Source organism: Mizuhopecten yessoensis, unplaced genomic scaffold (assembly GCF_002113885.1).
Source record: "Mizuhopecten yessoensis strain PY_sf001 unplaced genomic scaffold, ASM211388v2 scaffold10891, whole genome shotgun sequence".
NCBI lineage: Eukaryota > Metazoa > Mollusca > Bivalvia > Pectinida > Pectinidae > Mizuhopecten > Mizuhopecten yessoensis.
This window is the reverse complement of record NW_018408773.1, coordinates 65,945-73,499: the sequence shown is the minus strand read 5'-3', so window position 1 is coordinate 73,499 and position 7,555 is coordinate 65,945.

Here is a 7,555-nt window from a genome sequence, read left to right as displayed (position 1 = left end):
TAGGGCTTCAAAAGTATCTGAATCTGGTATCCCAGTATAAAACATCATCTTCTGATTATCTCCCCTGACATCTTCATATACCAGCAATGGACATTTTACTTGTGTGCCTTGATCTTTGTAAGTAAGTTTTGTCTCAGTTTGGGTATATGAGTTAACATATTTCACCTTATTTGATCCACATTGCACTGCCACATCTTGCATTTTAATAAAATCTGTTTCTGTTGTTTGTACTGACTTGTGAAAATTATCTGCTAATGAAGCTTCGTCCACTTGTCCATAGTAGTCATGAAACATAACAGATGTTTGTAATGTTGAAACTGAAGATACATATGGATCACATGTGTAGACTGGTGGTTCCAAATCATGTGTAGTGTCTAGCCTTGATTCCTCACTTTCAGCTTCCTGATTATTAATGGTGACTGCACTATTGTCAATATCCACTCTCTGAAAAAAATATTAAGACAATTATTATAACTAATATTGATAATAAATGTTATTTATAAACTGGTACTGTTAGTGTACATTACAGACTACACTACCATAAAAATCTAATCAGATAATATTTTTTCAATATTAATTTTGGCACATACTAACTAGTATATAAAAAATAAGCATTTAGTGTTTTCAACTTTATGCTTTGTAAAAAAAACCAACTGTGTGTCTGGGGGTACTGCCAGATTCTGGCCATGACACCAGACTTGGAGATCGTGACATATCCAGAAATACCCCCATTTTAAGTGTCTATGTCTGGTATCAGGGCCAAAGGAAACTAGCCTACTACAGTCGGTCACAGGGTCTCGTTGCAAACGGCTGAAATACACATATGCTATACTGATATGGGTCACATGTGTGTTGTGACCCATATCAGTATAGCATATGTGTATTTCAGACATTTGTAACGAGACCCTGTGAGTCGGTTGAGTAACATGAGTTGTGTTATGCTCAAATAGTCATGATGAAAATAGTTCTGTTATATCATGTGTTGCTACAAGTTTACATAGTTTTATACGAAAATATAGTCATATATATGTAGTGCGTACACTAGCCTTAATGATAAATGTGGTGTAGACCCGAAATTCAACACTTTAATACATATTAAATATAATTTCAAAAAGATCACGATTCAAGATAATAATGTACTTACTGATGTTTTGAACACTTTCTGTGGAAAAACTGACGGGTAAGGGTGCTCTGTTGTGGGTCCACCTCCGACGAAATGTAGTGAACACAAGCGACTATGCTCTGTATAAACAAAGTCTTTCCGAACAAGGCGAGCTCTTTAAATTTGTAGCCAAATGCGTCTCGCAGCATTGTTTTAAGGAAATCTGTGTAACGTTACAACAGCACCGTCAACATTTTTCTACGATAATTACTACATATGCAGCAATATTTACGTGATCGTGCCACCGGCATGGTCAACTTAGTAGCATGGTAGTCCCTGGAAGTCTCACGAACACGTGACGCATGCGCACAGTAGACGTTGAAGAATTCCTACCAGGGGGAGATAAATCACGTTATTGAACCGTCCTAATGAAGTCGCTTTATAAAAATAACCACAATTTGATATCGCGTTATAAAAATAACCACAATATGTTGTCGCATTAAAAATATAACCGCAGTATGACCGCAGTATGATGTCGCGTTATAAAGTTAACCACATCATAATGTCGTTCTATAAAAATAACCACATCATGACACGCGTTATAAAAGTAACCACGATATGATGTCGCGTTATAAAGATAACCACATTTTCATGTCGCATTTAAAAATAAAAACAAGGTGTGAACTGGCGTTATAACAACAGCTGTGTATATTATTGCGTTACACTGTAGAACAATAAAACCGACAACAAAACTCTTGTACTCTGGGATATGTCTAACATTGTTTGTGATGGGGTTTTAAGTTTGGTAAGGACACACGTTATGGTATGGATCTTCAGTCAGAAGGAATCGAATTTACAAGGAGAAAGCAACAGAGGCAGGGGAAGTGATGAACATTAGAAAAGCAGAGTGTTATGAATAGTGGACAGTGTTACTAGTGTCGTCTGTGTCGGAGAAGATCACTACCACGTTCTCGCATTAAATATCTTCAAGCTATGACCTTAACACCCCCCCCCTCCCCCTCTCTCTCTCTGTTAATCTGTATCGATTCAACACATTTCTTGCATTCAGATTCGCCTATACTAGTAACTTGATATTCTTGTTTGATCCCCTCAACGCTAGTAAGACTACTTTGGACATGGCTTTCAAAGACGTGCGTCGTCGCTTTCAAATCCGACGTTCTTTCCAATGGTGTCGCCTTTTTGGTGGTCTGTTCGTTGAGTGTAGCCATGTGAGTGGTCTTTATTGGTCCTGTAACGACAGGAACAAGCTGATGGATCAAACCTAGGACAGATCGGGATGTATTTCGGCCAAGACATCTTATCTAGGAGAGGTTGGATCAGTGGCAAGTCGTACACCGACAGGCCAGCCGTGTTACTGGAAGTGCTTACATCCTGGCTGCGCCATTTTGTCAGACCTCGTTCTTCTGGTGTACCTATGAGAAAGGGAAGAGGAAATTACATCTGAGGGGAATACTCGTTGATTTAAAGAAAACTTATACCCTTGTTAGCTTCTTCTGTAAACACCAACTAACAGAAATATACGCAAACAAACATACCAGATCACCGGGGAATACTAATCAAACAACAATAATAAACAATAGACCATAAAGGAACGTCGGCGGGACGCCATTTTGTTTTTCGAACCTTGGTCACTTTACAGCAACGATATGTTTCAACTACAGTACAAGCACTAGTCTCAACTGACAAGTCTCAACTGACAAGTCTCAACTGACAATACAATCGAGGTCAGGAACTTAATTGCCCAAGTAAATTACTGCTGTTCCAAAACACCTGCTGTTGTGTCATAACCGGTTAGTAAATATCTCCTGGAACAATCTAGATCAAAAGGTTAATGGCTTTTTCCTTGACTTTCGATAGCCTTCTTTCTTGAGACATTGAACGGAAGAAAAATTTATCTATCGGTCGGACACGGATCGTCACATGTGGAAATACAGTCAAGGGTATCTAAGTTTATGTTTGACGGGAGTATACTGTTACAACACTAACCTAGAATTTAAGTTTAGGTTTGACGGGAGTATACTGTTACAACACTAACCGGGTATTTAAGTTTAGGTTTGACGGGAGTATACTGTTATAACACTAACCGGGTATTTAAGTTTATGTTTGACGAGAGTATATTGTTATAACACTAACCGAGTATTTAAGTTTATGTTTGACGGGATTATATTGTTACAACACTTACCGAGTATTTAAGTTTAGGTTTGACGGGAGTATACTGTTATAACACTAACCGGGTATTTAAGTTTATGTTTGACGGGAGTATACTGTTACAACACTAACCGGGTATTTAATTTTAGGTTTGACGAGAGTATACTGGTACAACACTTACCGGGTATTTGAGTTTATGTTTGACGAGAGTATACTGGTACAACATTTACTGGGTATTGAAGTTTAGGTTTGACGGGATTATATTGTTACAACACTTACCGAGTATTTAAGTTTATGTTTGACGGGAATATATTGTTATAACACTAACCGGGTATTTAAGTTTAGGTTTGATGGGAGTATACTGTTACAACACTAACCGGGTATTTAAGTTTATGTTTGACGGGAGTATACTGTAATTCTTTCATATCTTTATTTCCTCCAAAATAGTGAAGAGTACAATGTGGATGAGATTGGGGAGTGCAAGTGACATGAGAACAAAAAAAAATGGTGCTGACAAAAATTGAGATACAATTGATATTAATATCATTTCATAATCACATCTTGAAGAAAATGTAAAGACACGTTATAAGTCAAGGAAAATTGGTTAAAGGAAGACTCATTGCAATGACTGCTACAAAATTAGCTAGATTTATTGGAAGGTCATATAGAACACTTTTTCCGCAAATATTAGGCAATCTTTGATAAAAGACGTGAGCGATTTTACATCGTCATTAAGAGTATCACAAATAACATCGCTTGGAGCACCGAGCAGAGTAGCCACCTGGACTTCTCTGTCTGACTGGTCGAAATACACAAACATACACAGGATATTATTCTAATTCGCCGCAGTCTAACAAACAAATGGCGACTGCGTCTTCAAAAGTACTCTTGCAATTAGCGCAAAATAGTTCGCAATCAGGTGGAGCAATCCACATTTTGGAAACAGTTTTGCAAATTCCAATAAAAGAAGGATCACATTTTGAAAAGTACCAGATCACTGAAGGTGTCATTTCAGGATGAAGATTTTTGAATCTCGAAAAATAAGACGAATGATTTAAACGAGTTTTCCAGTCTTCTGATTCTTTACAAAGAAGAACATTTTTAACAAAATGTTTCCAACGTAACTTTGGAGGAAAATTACCCGACTTAAAAAATTCATTTAAAAATTCATTAAAGTTGTACTTATACAGTATGTCAATTGCATCAACAATAAAACCCTTTTTAGCTTTTTTTACACCAAGGCGATTTTGATACAATCGCAATAAAAACAGCTGTTTAGATGTACAATTAGTTTTGGTTCTACATAATGCCGCAAAAAAGCGAAGCTTACATTGATCTACATATAAATGAAGTGATGATAAACCAAGCATACCTAATGCGATGTCAGATCTGGTCCTCAGTGGGAAATTTTGAATTAGTTTGGCACACAAGTGATGTACTGATTCCAGACGACGCCAATCTGAGTTTGTAAGTGAGTACCACAACTCACAGCCAAACATGCTTCGAGGGAGAACAATAGAGAGGTATAGTTTCACTCCTGTTAAAGGGTTGATGCTGGGGCCGAATAAATTACAACTCAAAAGAGCAAAACATTGACCACGTAGTTTGTGGATAACTTCATCGACATCAGGGCGACCTGGTTTAAACTTATTTATACTAATCCCAACATGTTTAACATTTGTACATTCAGTGACGTCACTGTCGCCTAAGTGCCACCTACGGTTCGGCTGTGAGTGGTTACTAGTTCGTTCGTTAAAAACAATAATTACTGAATTGGAGGGGTTGTATCTAAACCTCCATTTACAGCTATACTTATAACATATATGCATGAGCAAATCTAAATTGTGTTTAGAAAAAGCAAGAAGACATATATCGTCTGCCTGTGTTGGGCAAGTAATGTTGATATCACAGATACTCAAGGAATATTTAGAAACACAAAGATCATTCAAGAGATCATTAATATAAACAGAGTATAACCAAGGGGAGATAATACTACCCTGACGGGTTCCCTTGCATATCTTGAACATTTTCGATACAAAGTTTTGATGAATAACAACACTAAACATATCTTTATACAAGGACATAATTACACATACATATTTCCGACTAAAACCCAAACGTGCGAGTTTGAGAAACAGACCGTCATGCCACACACAGTCAAAAGCCTTTGAAGCGTCTAAGAAACATGTAAACAACTTGCTATCATGTTCACTTGCATACTCAATGGCTTCATGCACAATATATGAAGTCATGGTACTACTAACTTGTTTTTGGAATCCATGTTGTAATGGATTCACACAAAAAAGTTCTGAACTTTCTAATCTTGTCAGTAATAGTTTTTCATAAACTTTTAATACGACTGATAAAAGCGAGATTGCTCTATAGCTATTTGGGTCATTCTTAGGTTTGTTATGACCTTTATATCATGTGCATATCAAGCCTTGTTTAAGAAAAGTTGGTACATATTCTAATTTTGCAAAAGCAGTAAACAATGTGCATAAGCATTTATACAGAGAGTCGCAGGCATATATAAGGTTTTCATAAACAAGTGAATCTACCCCGGGTGCCTTTCCATGAGGAAGACTTTTACAACAACATTTAATTTCCTCAACCGTAAAAACTATCGCAGCTGAATTTTCCAATGAATCATTAACTTGCAGAAAATCTGAAAGTTCAGATTTTACAAAATCACCGTCACAAACACTATCATCTGAGTGAGAGTAAATTTCAGCAAAGTACTCCCCCCAGCGCAACGCTAAATCCGACGGATCTCTAACAGTTAAATTATTAAACACCATTTCAGCTCCGGCAGATCCAGTGGACACTCTATTAGACCGGGCTTTAATTAGGGACCAAAATGAATTTAAATTTAAATCTGCTGCGTTCTCAATATCTAAGTTCAGATTCAAAAGGTGGTCCTCTGATAATTGGCGGTGCTTACGACGAAACTCACGTTTTGCGTCCTTATACATCCGGAAAGAATGGGAATCGGGATCACGAGGCCGACCTTCGTTATCCCAAATACACCTTAACCTCCACATTTCATGGTGTAGCCCTTTAAGTTCACCCTTCCAATGAGGCTTTAGGAATTTCCGGAACTTCCGCTTTTGAAGGGAAGCTAAAGAGACGTCCTGTAAACATTTGATCAAACGATCATTAAAAATGTCAATGTCGGAGGATGCTTTTAACTCGAGAGAGTTAAGGTTTGACTTCACAATAAAACTATGAAGGTTCTCGTTATAAAGTGCTGTACCTGCGGAGGCGGAGCCATCAGGTGAAGTCCATTTAAAAGTGATGCGTTCCATTTGAGGACTGTCAACTTGGGACACGGTAGGAAAGGAGATATCACAGAAGATAGGTCTGTGATTTGAGACGTCTAAGTAATCCTGACCGCCAACATGACAGTTCGAGATAAGATCAAGTTTGGAAGAGTCAACAATCACATGATCAATAAGCGACGAGGCGCCATAATCGGAGTGCACGTAAGTATGCAACGGACCGGAACAAATTAACGATGTCGTTAAAGCACACAACTGGTGACGATCCAGGCACCGTTGAAGGCGAGCACCTCTGTTGTTTTGATAGTCGTCTGGTAGTCGAGGACCACTAAGGCGAGCGTTGAAGTCTCCCATGATAATGATTGATCCTTGAAGAGAAAAAGCCTCGCACAGAACGTCTATCTTGTCGATGTACTGGTTAAAAGCTTCAGAACCATAGCTCGTATTGGGTAGATATACCTGTTTAACATGCCACACGCCGGAATTAGAAACAAGCTTTAGGATAGTGATGTGGTCACCGTCTGAATCAACAACAGTTATGCGGTTCGACAGAGTTCTTTTCCATAGAAGGGCTACACCTCCTTTTCGTGTTCTGTGGTCAGATAAGGCATGTGTTGAAAAATCACAAATGGCGAAATAGTCGTAACCAGAATGAATACTTTGTAACATGTGAATATTTTCTTCGAATAGCCAGTGCTCTGAAATTCCGCAAATGTCAACGTTTTTTGTCTGTAATGCATCGTGTAGGTACGAGGCTGACGACATGATGCCGGTCACATTCCAAGTCATAATGCGCACAGAAGTCATCACGAAGGCATAAATGCACAAAGAAAAAAGAAGACCGTTACTGGCCATCATCGATGTTTGCTTTACCGTTGGCACCATAGTACTGGTTATATGAATACCACTTTCGAACACGAATACCGTTAGGCCAGAAAGTATCCTCTCTCGTTTTCTTTACATCTGTGGAGAGAATGTTAACACGACCGGAGACAGATTCAGAGTT